The 13,817-nt window shown below is 36.5% G+C and overlaps 1 non-coding gene across 1 annotated transcript; it reads left to right on the top strand.

Annotated features, from left to right (window-relative positions):
- The first annotated feature begins 5,110 nt into the window (after nt 1-5,110).
- Nucleotides 5,111-5,221, top strand: LOC137727172 (small nucleolar RNA R71). The gene has a single exon (XR_011067742.1). It is a non-coding gene; the product is annotated as a small nucleolar RNA R71 (small nucleolar RNA).
- Nucleotides 5,222-13,817: the final 8,596 nt, after the last annotated feature.

Raw genomic sequence — 13,817 nt, 5'->3', positions numbered from 1 at the left:
AATATGTGTGGAGAAGAACCCCTTGGCTATTCCATCATCCATATTTTCATCACATTTATATTTACGTTTTGCCTTTAATTACAATTTGTGCAATTTAGTTAATTTCGTCAAATCAAACCCCCCCTTTACTTTCTTGTTCTTTAGTGCTTAGAATTTGTTTAGTTTATGTTTTAAAGTATTTTTGAATTCTTTGAGTCTAGTATAGTGTTTTAAACTTTATTTTACGTTTTTGAGTCAGTTTCCAAGAGATTTGCAATCCCTCCTAATCCCCGGTCCAGAACGATCCCTACTTATACTTATACTACAATTGTCAAAAGAGGGTTTAATTTGTGCGCGTATAAATCCCGCATCATTACTACATTCAAATCATGATTTTAAATGCTTAATTGTGAACTAGTATGTGGTGACTATGAGTAAGAATGTACTTAAGTGTAAAGATGGCTAAAATCTGTGGGAATAATGATTTTTAACTTGTCATGTGCATTGGAAATCCCTGAGACGATTGTTGGAAGGTGTAGGTTGTGTTTTGTTTGTTTTGTCTAGTTTCGTGTTCTTTTGTTGTTTTGTTTTGCTCGAGGACTAGCAAAAGATAAGTGTGGGGGTATTTGATAGGAGCATATTCATGCGACTTAAATGGCTTGTTCTCATGCATTTACGTTATGTTTCTTTAGTTATTTTAGTACTTTAAGCTATTTTCGTGTGTTTGTAGGTCCAAAGGGCTAAAGGAGCAAAAAGATGCAATTTGGAGACTTTTGGAGCACTTTTGGGCTAAGGATGGATAGCTTATGCTTGGAGCCAAAGTGTTGGACGAAATTGAAGACCTAATTGAAGACCAAAGTGTTGGAACCTTGTTCCCTTTAGTTTTAGGACATTTAAACCTTTCCTAATCCCATTCATCAACACATGCATCCACATGCATTCACCCTTTAAACCATTAAATCCACATGCTTTCCTATTCAATTAAATCAGCCACATGCATTCATCATCATAACCTAGCTGTCATTCCACTTCATTGCACATGCTTCTTCAAATAAATCAGCCATTCCACATGCATATTCAACCTAGCTGTCATTGCACATGCATTCACTCTTTAATTCACATGCAAAACATCCCATTCCATCTCCCATTTCAGATTGCATTCCATAATCATTCACTCACCTTTAATCCACATGCATCTTCCATAAATCAAATCAGCCACATTCACCACCACATTCACTCATTGCCGTGCACATTCACTCACCACAAACATTCCACATGCATTCACCAACATATCTAGTTGTCACTCACATGCATTTCCTTCATCATTTCCAACCCACATGTCCCTTTAATCATTCAAACATACACCCATTCACCACCAGAAATCATCCTTGCCGTGAGTTCCCATCAGATTTCCATCATATTCACATGCATTCCATCCTTTAAAACATTGCACATGCACTCCCTTTAATTAATTAAGCCACATGCACTCCCATCCATTTCATCATTACAGCCAACACATGCTTCCACATGCATTTTCAGATTGTCCCCTTGCACATGCAGCCACATATTCATTGCACATGCAATTCCAACCCACATGCATCCTTTAATCATTCAAACATGTAGCCACATTCCCTCCTAGCTGTCATGTTCCCCCCATTTCACCTATAAATAAGCATCCATTGCATACATTCTAATTCATTTCACAACAGAAATTGGTCCCTTGGGGCCGTGCCCTTCACAAGTCCATCCATTCCATTCATAAACACTCATCCATTGTAGAAATGTAGACCATAAAACTCCCTTGTGCCGTGCTCTCCCTTACAATCCAAACACCATCCTTCCATATTCCACCACTCCTCTTCCATTCCTCCACCACTCCCCAAACCATTCACACCATCAAACTATCCCTAGACCTTGTGCTACAACGAAGAGGAAGAGAAGAGTGCCTAAACGTTCATACAATTCAAGTTTGAGTTGTTGGAATGTTTAGGTGTTTCTTTGATTTCAATGTTTAATTTCAATGCTCTTTGTTTTGTACGAATGAGGAATGGAAGATAAGAGGGCCTAAACGTTCATACAATTCAAGTTTGAGTTGTTGGAATGTTTAGGTGTTTCTTTGATTCTCTTTGTTTTGTACCATGAGGAACTAAACCCCCCTTTGGTTAGGGGGTGATTCGAATATATGTTTATGCTTGCATTTTGATTTGAATACTTCTAATTGCGTTTCATAAGTTGTGGATTCAATTTGTTTAACCGTTTGATTGATAACTTATTTATGTATGTTTATTGAGAATGCGCGCTTAATTTTCATGCATGAATATGACGCTAGAATATAAGTTTCACCTAATCGTTATGAACTTATATTCACAAGTAGTGGAGGTTGCTTATAAACAATCGCGTTAAACAAATTCTTGGCATAAGTTTCATGCAATCCATAGTAACGAATGCCTCGTCAACACTTATAATTTTCATAGAGCGTAATGATTCTTGCTTGTATCTCTTCTATGCATTCATGTTGAGGACTTGTGGGGAATGTTTTGAATTGTTGTATGCGCTAACCCATCCAATTCAATAACGTTAGGAAGATTTGAAGGTTAATTAGTGCATCACGGTTAACCCGGGGTGTTGAGTTTCATGGTTTATTGAAATGCAATTGGAAATCATTTTATTATGCAAGTATAACATGTATGGAGATGAACCCCTTAGCCATTCTATCATCCATTCATTCCATTCCATCAAATTCGTTTTACAATCTGTTTAGTTTATTAACTTGTTTTGTTATTTCAATTTTCGTCAATTTAAAACCCCCCCCTTTACTTTCTTGTTCTTTAGTGTTTAGAATTTGTTTAGTTTATGTTTTAAAGTGTTTTGATTCAATTTTATTTCCCAATTTCGTCCAAATTCACCAAAGTGCTCAAAACTGCCCAGAAAGTGATTTTAAGGCAGTTTTGAGTGTTTTGGGTGATGTTTGAGTCTTTTGGTTCGTTTAATGTTTTAAGTGTTTAGTTTTACATTCTTTGAGTTAGTTTAGTGTTTTATATTGTGTTTTTACGTTCTTGAGTCAAGTTATTACTTAATTTCGTCCAAATTTGTGTTTGTGCTCAAATCTGCCCAGAAAGTGGTTTTTAGGCAGATTTGAGTGTGTTTGTGTTGTTTTGAGTCTTTTGGTTTGTCTTAGTGTTTTAAAGTTTAGTTTTGCATTCTTTGAGTCTAGTATAGTGTTTCATATTGTTATTTTACGTTTTTGAGTCAAATCCAAGTGGTTAACAATCCCTCCTAATCCCCGGTCTAGAACGATCCCTACTTATACATATACTACAATTTGACGAAAATAGGGTTTAATTTGTGTGCGTATAAATCACGCATCAAGGCTCTAACAAAGGTGAAACATTCAAAGGATACAATGCTAATGCTTCCAAGGCAGCTACTTCTTCCATGAGTGCATCTTCTTCATCAAACTCATCTTGAGATTGACTCAAAACAGTTTGTAATGGTTCATTCGATTGTGCCTGCAAAAACTTAGAGAATACCAATGAATCAAGCACATCAATGGCATAACAATCAAGAGATGAAGAAGGATGAGAAAGAGATTCAAACACTTTGAATTGGACTGTCTCTCCTAACACTGTCATAGTGAGGAGTCCATTTTGCACATCAATGATGGTTTTGGCCGTGGCCATGAAGGGTCTCCCAAGCAATATAGGCAACTCACGATCATGTATAGGAGCTTCTTCCATGTCCAACACTACAAAATCTGCAGGCAAGATTAGTTTATCAACTTGAAATAGAATATCTTCTACTATACCTCTTGGATATTTCACTGATCTGTCTGCAAGTTGTAATGAAATGGTGGTGGCTTTCAAATCTCCCAAACCTAATTGAAGGTACACTGAATAAGGCATTAAGTTGATGCTAGCACCCAAATCAAGCATTGCCTTCTCTACTTTCTTGTCTCCTATGGTGATGTTGATAGAGAAACTTCCTGGATCCTTGAGCTTTGGTGGAAGTTTTCTTTGCAAAACTGCACTCACATTCTCAGACACCACAACCTTCTCATGTGGTCCATACTTCCTTTTGTAGCTGTTTAACTCCTTGAAGAACTTCCCATATGCCGGCATGTTCCTAATGACATCAAGCAAAGGTAAGTTAACATTCACTTTGCTTAGTATATCAAAAATGTCCTTAAATGACTTATCCTGCTTGCTCTTGGCAAGTCTTCCAGGGAATGGTATTGGTGGAGTGTATGGTTTCTCGGCCTTGTGAAGATTTGGTGCTTCAAATGAGGAAGTAGCATGGCTTGGTTCCTCATTTGGTTTCTCATTGTCTCCTTGAGTAACACCTGCATTCACATGATCATATTCATTAGTAACTTCATTGCCAACTCTATTATCAATAATCTTACCACTTCTAAGTGTAGTGATTGCTTTGGCTTGCTCTTGGTTCCTTTGGAGTATCACGGGTTGGCTTGGAAACTTCCCAACCTCTCTTTGGTTCAAGGCATCTACAATCTGCCCCAATTGTGTCTCCATTTTGGTTAGGGCTGCTGAATGTTGTTGGAGAGTGCTATTTGTGGAATGTTGGAATTGCAAAGTGTTTTGGGCTAACAACTTAACCGTATCCTCAAGGGTAGTGGCAGGTTTTGGTTGGAAATTTTGGAATTGATTGTTGTTCTTCCATGAAAGGTTGGGATGATCTCTCCAACTCAGGTTATATGTATTGGAATACATATCATTCTTTGGTCTTTGATTGTAAGAATTCATTAGGTTGTCTTGCTCTTGAACATACTCGGGGTAAGCCTCCCTAGATGGACATTGATGAGTAGGGTGGTTTGGTAAGTTGCAAATGGCACACACTTCATTTGCTTTTGGCACCATGTTGAGCACGGATTCAAGCTTCCTTTCTAGGTTAGCTACCTGCAACAAAAGCTCATGATTAGAACTTGTTTCATAGACTCCAACTTTCTTACCCCTTAAATCTTTGTGTTGAGCATTAGACCCCCAACATCTCATAAATGTTATATGACTCTTGAGCATTCTTTTTCTTCAATGCTCCACCTGCTGCATTATCAACAGTTGATTGACAAGTTTGGGTTAGTCCATCATAGAAAATTTGCATTTGTAAGTGAAAAGGTAACCCATGGTGTGGACATTGTATCAAGAGGCCTTTAAAACGCTCCCAGCACTCATTGAAAGGTTCTCCATCATCTTGTTTGAAGTTGAAGATTTGTCCCCTTAATGTGGCTGTCTTTTGAGTGGAAAAGAACTTCTCCAAGAACTTCTTAGCCACGGCATCCCATGTAGTGAGGGAACCTGGTGTTAGAGTCATCAACCAACTCTTGGCCTTATCTTTCAAGGTGTAAGGAAACACTCTCATCCTCAAATTTGCTTCACTTACTCCCTGCAAAGGTGATGCGAGATTTATACGCACACAAATTAAACCCTCTTTTCGTCAAATTGTAGTATATGTATAAGTAGGGATCGTTCTGGACCGGGGATTAGGAGGGATTGTTAATCACTTGGATTTGACTCAAAAACGTAAAAACGTAATATAAAACACTAAACTAGACTCAAAGAATGTAAAACTAAACTTTAAAACACTAAAACAAACCAAAAGACTCAAAACAACACAAACACACTCAAATCTGCCTAAAAACCACTTTCTGGGCAGATTTGAGCACAAACACAAATTTGGACGAATTTGTGTAACAAAATGACTCAAAACTCTTATAAACACAAACTAAGACACCTTCTAACTAAATTAGACAATAAAGTAAAGGGGGATTTTAATTTGACGAAAATTGAAATAACGAAACAAGTTTAATAAACTAGACAGAATGTAAATATGAATGCGATGAAAATGAATGGATGAATGCGATGAAAATGAATGGATGAATGCTAGCTAGAAGGTTCTTCTCCACACATGTTACACTTGCATAATAAAATGATTTCCAATTGCATTTCAATAAACCATGAATTCTCAACACCCCAAGTTAACCGTGATGCAATAATTAACCTTCAAATCTTCCTAACGTTATTGAATTGGATGGGTTAGCGCATACAACAATTCAAAACATTCCCCACAAGTCCCCTACATGATTGCATAATAGAGATACAAGCAAGAATCATTACGCTCTATGAAAATTATAAGTGTTGACGAGGCATTCGTTACTATGGAATACGCATGAAACTTATGCCAAGAATTCGTTTAACGCGATTGTTTATAAGCAACCTCCACTACTTGTGAATATAAGTTCGTAACTATTAGGTGAAACTCACTTATATTCTAGCGTCATATTCATGCATGAAAATTAAGCGTGCACTCTCAATAAACATACATAAATAAGTTATCAATCAAACAGTTAAACAAATTGAATCCACAACTTATGAAACGCAATTAGAAGTAATCAAATCAAAATGCAAGCATAAACATATATTTCGAATCCCCCCCTAGCCAAGGGGGTTTTAGTTGAATTTAAACATTGGAATCAAAGAAACACCTAAACATTCCAACTAACTCAAACTTGAATTGTATGAACGTTTAGGCCCTCTTCTCTTCCATTCCTCATTCGTACAAAACAAAGAGTATTGAAATTAAACATTGAAATCAAAGAAACACCTAAACATTCCAACAACTCAAACTTGAATTGTATGAACGTTTAGGCCCTCTTATCTTCCTCTTCGTTGTAGCACAAGGTCTAAGGATAGTTTGATGGTGTGAATGGTTTGGGGAGTGGTTGGAGTGGCTGCAATGGAGGAGAAAAGTGTTTTGGTGGCTGCTGCAAGGGTGTGGAGAGGTTTTGACGAATTTCTGGAATATGGAAGAGTGAATGAGAATGAATGCAATGGATGCTTATTTATAGGTGAAATGGGGGGAACATGACAGCTAGGAGGGAATGTGGCTGCATGTTTGAATGATTAAAGGATGCATGTGGGTTGGAATTGCATGTGCAATGAATATGTGGCTGCATGTGCAAGGGGACAATCTGAAAATGCATGTGAAAGCATGTGTTGGCTGCAATGATGAAATGGATGGGAGTGCATGTGGCTTAATTAATTAAAGGGAGTGCATGTGCAATGTTTTAAAGGATGGAATGCATGTGAATATGATGGAAATCTGATATGGTGATGGGAGATGCATGTGGCTGATTTATGCATGTGAATGCATGTGGCTGCAAGGTGTGAATGATTATGGGTGCATGTGGCTACAATGGATTAGGAATCCTTCAATTTCGTCCATTCCTTTTGCTCCAAACATAAGCTATCCATTCCAAGTCCAATTTTGCTCCAAAATGCTCCAAAATGCATCTTTTTGCTTCCTTAGTCATATGAACCTAAAAACACACGAAAATGGCTTAAACGACTAAAACAACTATGAATTAACAATATAAATGCACGAAAACAAGCTAAGTAAGTCGCCTAAATATGCTTCTATCAAAAGGTAAACCACTCACAACATTGTAAAACTCTTTAATATGAGCTAAAGGGTCTTCATTAGGTAAGCCATAAAATGAAGGAAACATATGGAAATGTGAAGATTTGAGATCATAGTTTCTAGCTTCTGTGGGCAGCAAGATGCATGAAGGTGAATTTGGTATGATTGGTTGAGCAAAGTCCTCCAAAGCTCGAAGCTCATCTTCGTTGCCCGCCATCTCCTCTTCTCCTTCCCAATTAAATTGCTCAGATTCTTTACTTGTTGAACTAGGTGAATTGCCTTCCTCTTCTTCACGGATAATGGATGAACTTGATGGCACAAAGTTGTCCAAAGTGTGGCCCTTCAACCGTTCAATTCTTTGGCCTAACTCAACAAGTTTATTTGACATATACTACCTGAAACAAAGTAACACAAGTTTGAATGAAAATCAAGAATCTACCTACAATGAAAAGAACAAAGTTTAACTAGCAAACAACAATGAAATGAACAAATTTTAACTAGCAAACAACAATGAAATGAACAAATTTTTCATAGCAAACAAGCAATTACAAGGGACTGAAATCAGTCCCCGGCAACGGCGCCATTTTTGTTGATGTATTATTCCTTCCTAATGCTAGAATATATTTAGTATAATGGCACAAGCAAGGGTGTCGAATCCGCAGGGACTAATTGGACCTATGTAATGACTTGTTTTGCAAGAACTCTATGAAATGAATCAAACTAAACAGAATAGGCAGATTTGTTGTTGTAACTTGAAAGTATAAGAAAGTGAAGTAAACACAAATAAATGACTCAACAATTAATAAAATGAGATAGTACCAATGGAGATGAAACTAGGGATTCGGTTTCACCATTGCTAAACCAAGTCCATGTTTGTTAAGTTAGTTTATACTCATTCATCTACCTATTTCTTGAGTTTGTTTCACTTGGACATGATCAACCATGTGATGTGTGTATTTGATCAAATGTCTCTAATCATGAACCTAGTTGTGATGTGCAACTTGGGTTCATAATCAAGAGTATGTAATGCACAAGAAACTTTCATAAAACCAAAGGGAATAACTCGGCAGGATGTTTGCTAAACATTCCCTTCATTCATTCACATATCTACCAAGATTATGCATGATGTGTGTTTTAATCTTGGCTACACAACTTAGTGATTAATTCAAATGATGATCAAACATTAAAATCAACACACTAAGTCACCATTAAATCAGAGAATGAAACAAGAAATAGATGGACAAACTGAGCATTCTAACTTAATTACATGGCAAACTTTGCAAGGTTACATCGAATCCCTAGAGGAGGATTAGTTACAATTCATGTTTACAAAAGATTTAACATAAAAATATAAAACATGAATGAACATAGAATTAATAAGAAGAAACCCTTTAAGCAAAACTGATGTTGAATTCCTTGAAGATTGCCTTCGGTGTTGGTTTTCCAAATGTGGTGCGGATGAAGGTAGATTAGTTATGGTTGAATGGTTTCTGCCCTTGGGACAGAAATGGACAGAAATGGACAGAAATGGAGTGGGAATGCAGCGGCTATGTGTGTGTAATGGACTGAATGAAGAACCACAATGCAGATGGGAGAGAATGTGTAATGGAATAAAATGTAGATAGTTTTTCTGTGAATGGGAGAGAAGGTGTGTGGAATAATGGAATGAAATCCGAGAGAGAGAGTGTGTGAGTCCCTTGGTGAATTTCTGAATATGGTTAATGATGGATAAACAATAGCAATGCATGTGAAAGCTAACAAGAAGCATGTGAAAGGAAAACTGAAAAAGGGATGAATGTGCACGGTCTAGACAAGAAGGAGCTGGAATCGCATGAAGTGGTGGGATGAGTGGATTTCTGGAGTGATGGATGCAAAGCATGGACATGATCTGCAGGTATGTGGTTATTTAATCCAAGATACATGTGCAATGTCTGCCACAAGGGAGTGGACATTCCTCGAGGACTAGCAAAAGGTAAGTGTGGGGGAATTTGATAGGAGCATATTTATGCGACTTAATTGGCTTGTTCTCGTGCATTTACGTTGTGTTTCCTTAGTTATTTTAGTCCTTTATGCTTCTTTTGTGTGTTTTTAGGTTCATATGGCTAAGGAAGCAAAATGGTGCATTTTGGAGCACTTTGGAGCAAAATTGGACTTGGAATGGATAGCTTATGTTTGGAGCAAAAGAAATGGACGAAATTGAAGACCAAATTAAGTTAGGATTCCTAATCTCAAGAGGATTCCTAATCTCAAGAGGATTCCTAATCACAAGAGGATTCCTAATCAAATGAGGAATCCTAGTCAAAGAAGGTTTCCTACTTGAAGTAGGAAAGTTAAGCCAAGGTTTCCTATTTTGGTTTAATCTTTCCTAATCCTTAAAGACTCCATATTTCAGCAAGATCAAAGGCTCCTATCTATTCTAGGTCACAAAAACAACATCCCTTGCAACCTTAGGACAATGCCGTGTGTTCCTTGTGTCTCCCTTCCTTGCCGTGCAAGGAAGGGCCTTGTTCCCTATTTTAAATACTTAAACACCTTCCTTTTTCATACCAATTTCAGCCATAACTCACATACCCTTTTCTATTCCAAAATTCTTGCCTAATTTCAGAAATAAAAAGCATTCATTTTCTTACAAACCCTTGCCGTGCAAGGGAGATGGTTCTTTCCTATTTCCTTGCATTAAAACACATTCCTTTTGTGTTTTATACCATTGCTGCAACTTTTAATAAGTTTCCTTTAAAATTCTGATTTGATTTCCTATTTCTAGAAGCTTTTGACTTAATTTCTGTTTACCTAAATAACCTAGGGTTTTAATTCCTGAAATCCTATAAAATAAACATCCTTATAGCAGCCACAAAGTGGAATTCATTCACCATTCACGCCAGAAAATCATCCCATCCCTCTAACACATCCATACTTCACCATTCTCCATATTTTCTGCCCAAAACCAACCCTTGCCGTCCCCTACATCCATCCCAAACCTAAATCCATCATTCTAAATCATCCATAACCCCCTAAACTCACCAGAACCTCTTGTGCCGTAGCAAAGGAGAGGAAGAAGATTGCTTGAAGATTCTAGCTATTCAACATTGGATCGTTGGAGTATTTAGGTGTTCTCTTTCTTATAATTACAATGTATAAATCTGTTTTCCTTTTGTTTTGTGAACATGAGGAACTAAGCCTTTTGGCTAAGGGGCTATTCAATACCATGATTATTCTTGCAAGATGAATTGATTACATCCAATTGTTATTTCATAAGTTGTGAATTCAATTTGCTTAACTGTTTGATTGATAACTCATTCTTGTGTGATTGATTAAGGTGGCCACTTAGTTTTTCATGCAGGGATTTGAAGCTAAAATATAAAGGAATTTCACCTAATAGTTATAACCTTATATTTGCTAGTAGTGGAGGTTGTTTATCGACGATCGCGTTAAGTGAATTCTTGGCAAAAGTTTCATGCTTTTCGTAGTAACAATTGCCTCGTCAATACTTATAGTTTTCATGAAACTTAATGATCTTTGATTGTACCTTTATTGTGCTATTCACATAAGGGAATTTTAGAGAATGTTTTGAGTTGTTGTATGCGCATTCCCATCCAATTCAATAACTTAAGGAAAACTTGAAAGTTAGAAAAGTGTTGTTCACGGCTAACTTGGGGTATTGAGTTTCATGATTTATTGAAAGAAGCAATTGGAAATCAATTTGAATGCAAGTGTGTCATGTGTGGAGAAGAACCTTCTAGTTAGCCCATCATTCATCAATTCACCTAATTTAGTCTAAAGAGTCTAAAGAATCTGTTTTCTTTGTCTTTGTCTTAATTTGCTTAATTTTCGTCAAAACCAATTCCCCCATTAATTTAAAGTGTTAGATTAATTAGAAATCAATTTAGTTGATGTTTTTAAGTGTTTTGAGTCAAGTGATAACTTAATTTCGTCCAGATTTGAGTAAAGTGTTCAAAACTGCCCAGAAAGTGTTTTTAAGGCAGTTTTGAGTGTTTGTTTGCTGTTTTGAGTCTTTTGGTTCGTTTTGGTGTTTTATAGTTTAGTTTTGCATTCTTTGAGTCTAGTTGAGTGTTTAAACCTTGTTTTTATGAATTTGAGTCAGTTTAGAGTGATTTAGCAATCCCTCCTAATCCCCGGTTTAAGAATGATCCCTACTTACATATCTACTACAATTGTCAAAGTATGGAATATCAAGAATTCGTCAAAGAGGATGTTCTTGAGGCAAACAACCCCAAAGAAGTTGAATTTTATGACACAGGACAAGGACCGATCCTCACATCAAATCTGACCGAGTGCAAAGTTCCTGAAACGTTCAAAGAAGGGGTGTTTATTCTTGAGTTCATGTCGGAGCACACAGGTAAGCCACCTCCCCGAATTTCAATTTTGTTTTATACTAATATGTTGTTAATGATTCAGGCACCCAATCTTGAATTTAAACCATTACCGGATCATTTCAAGTATCACCATCCATTCAAAGATCAATTCCATGTCGTGGGCTCCAATGAAGTTTAAAGAGAGACATCGTCCGGCTGGAAGACGTTAAAGCAAGCGCTTCTTGGGAGGCAACCCATGCATTTAAATAAAGAAGACCTAGGAATCTCCGGCTCCCACAACCAGATTTGCGTTCCTAAACCTTACTCTTTATTGCTTTTACTTTGCCATTATTGTTATGTTTGTTAGTTGTGTTATTTGTTTGTTTGTGAGTTTATGCTTAAAACATTGAGGACAATGTTTGGTTTTAGTGTGGGGGGGTAAACAAAGTGTTTTTCATGCAAATTCGTGGGATTTTATCACCCATCATTTCTAAAGTTGTTTTTCACTGTTTTTAAGTGTTTTTAGTGTATTTTGAAGTGTTTTTATGTGTCTTAAACTAAAAATCCGAAAATTTGAAAAAAATAAAAAAATAGTGTTTTAAAAACCCAAAAAGAGTTGTTTTTAGAGTCGTTTTTGTTTTTGTGTTTGTTTGTGTCTTAGGATACCTTCCAACACAATGATGAGGATTTGGTTTTTAATCGCATGACTATTAAAGAAAGTTACAAACATGGATGGAAGTTTGATATGCTCTTTGGTTTATGCTTAGTTGTTGTTAACATTTACGAATTCACATGTAATCACAAAGGGAAAAAAAATCAGTTTTTGTAACATGCTTGAAGGAAGAAACTCAAACTAACGCTACAACCCTGAGAGATTTGAGCCTAAACATTCTTTGGAGAGTTATTAATCTTGATTCCTTGTTTTCTAAAATCGTTGCATGATCTCATCATTCTTTGCATGGTTACTACTTAGAATGCGTTTCATCACTATAGTTCCAAATACTAGAACTCACGCCCATTTCATTCAAAGCATAAAATTGATTAGCATAACAAATAATAAGATGAAGTTGGTTAGTTTAAACTCAAAGCCAAAAAGCCTTACCCCTTTCCATATGTATTGTATGTTAACCCCTTTGAGCCTTAGTTAGCCTAATTTTCTTTGTTAACCATATTATCCTTACCTAGCCTAGAATAGGACTATCCATACCCTTGTTCTTAAAGTATAGTAAAGCATGACTTAGAGGGAATTCCTTTTGTTCTACAATTTGCAGAAAAACAAGTGTGGGGGAAGGATTTTCGTGGGAATCTAGGGGGATGGATGATTTATGTACCGAAGAAAAGAATAGGGCATGAGAAAAAAAAAAAAAAACGTGAAAAAGAAGGAAAAGAAAGAGAAAAGGAGTTGAAAATAAATGAGAATGAACTCACAAGTGTTGATTGTTGAAGAAAGGGTCCAAAAGTTTGAATTTGACCCTAAGTTTTATGTGAATCGTCCCTTGGTGTTTAAAGTTGATTTCTGCATTCAAAGTGAATTCTAAGTGTTTATTTCATTACTTTGCTTACTATTGCTTTAAGAACTTTTGTTTATCCTTACCTTTCTTTGTTAGCCAATACCTTAGCCCCGTTACAACCCTTTGACTTCGATCTTGATTGTTATGTGTTTCAATATGTGGAGTTTAAAATTGGTTTGAGCATATGGTATCCCTGGTTCTCGCGTCTAAGTAGTGGCATTCCATTCATGAGATCATACACAAGTTAATAAATTCCGGAAATTGCCTTTTTTGTTATGACATATGTGAGTATTAGTTTACATATTTACATCAATCTTCTCACATATACCTAGTGTAGGGAGTGTAGTCAGAAAATCTATGTGAAAATAGAGTGTATCCAGTGAGGAATTGGGGGATTCTCTAAGGCATGTTACTACATTCAAAATCATGTTTTAATTGATTAAATGGGAGCTAGTGTGTGGTAACTATGGTTAAGTATATGCTCGAGGGTAGGGATAACTAAAATCTATGTATGTGGTGTTCTTTAATGTGTCATGTTCATTGGAAATCCCTAAGGTGCATATTGGAAGGTCTAGATTGTGTT

The sequence above is a fragment of the Pyrus communis genome, chromosome 2 (genome assembly GCF_963583255.1).
Source record: "Pyrus communis chromosome 2, drPyrComm1.1, whole genome shotgun sequence".
NCBI lineage: Eukaryota > Viridiplantae > Streptophyta > Magnoliopsida > Rosales > Rosaceae > Pyrus > Pyrus communis.
This window is presented reverse-complemented; position numbering and strand designations above follow the sequence as displayed.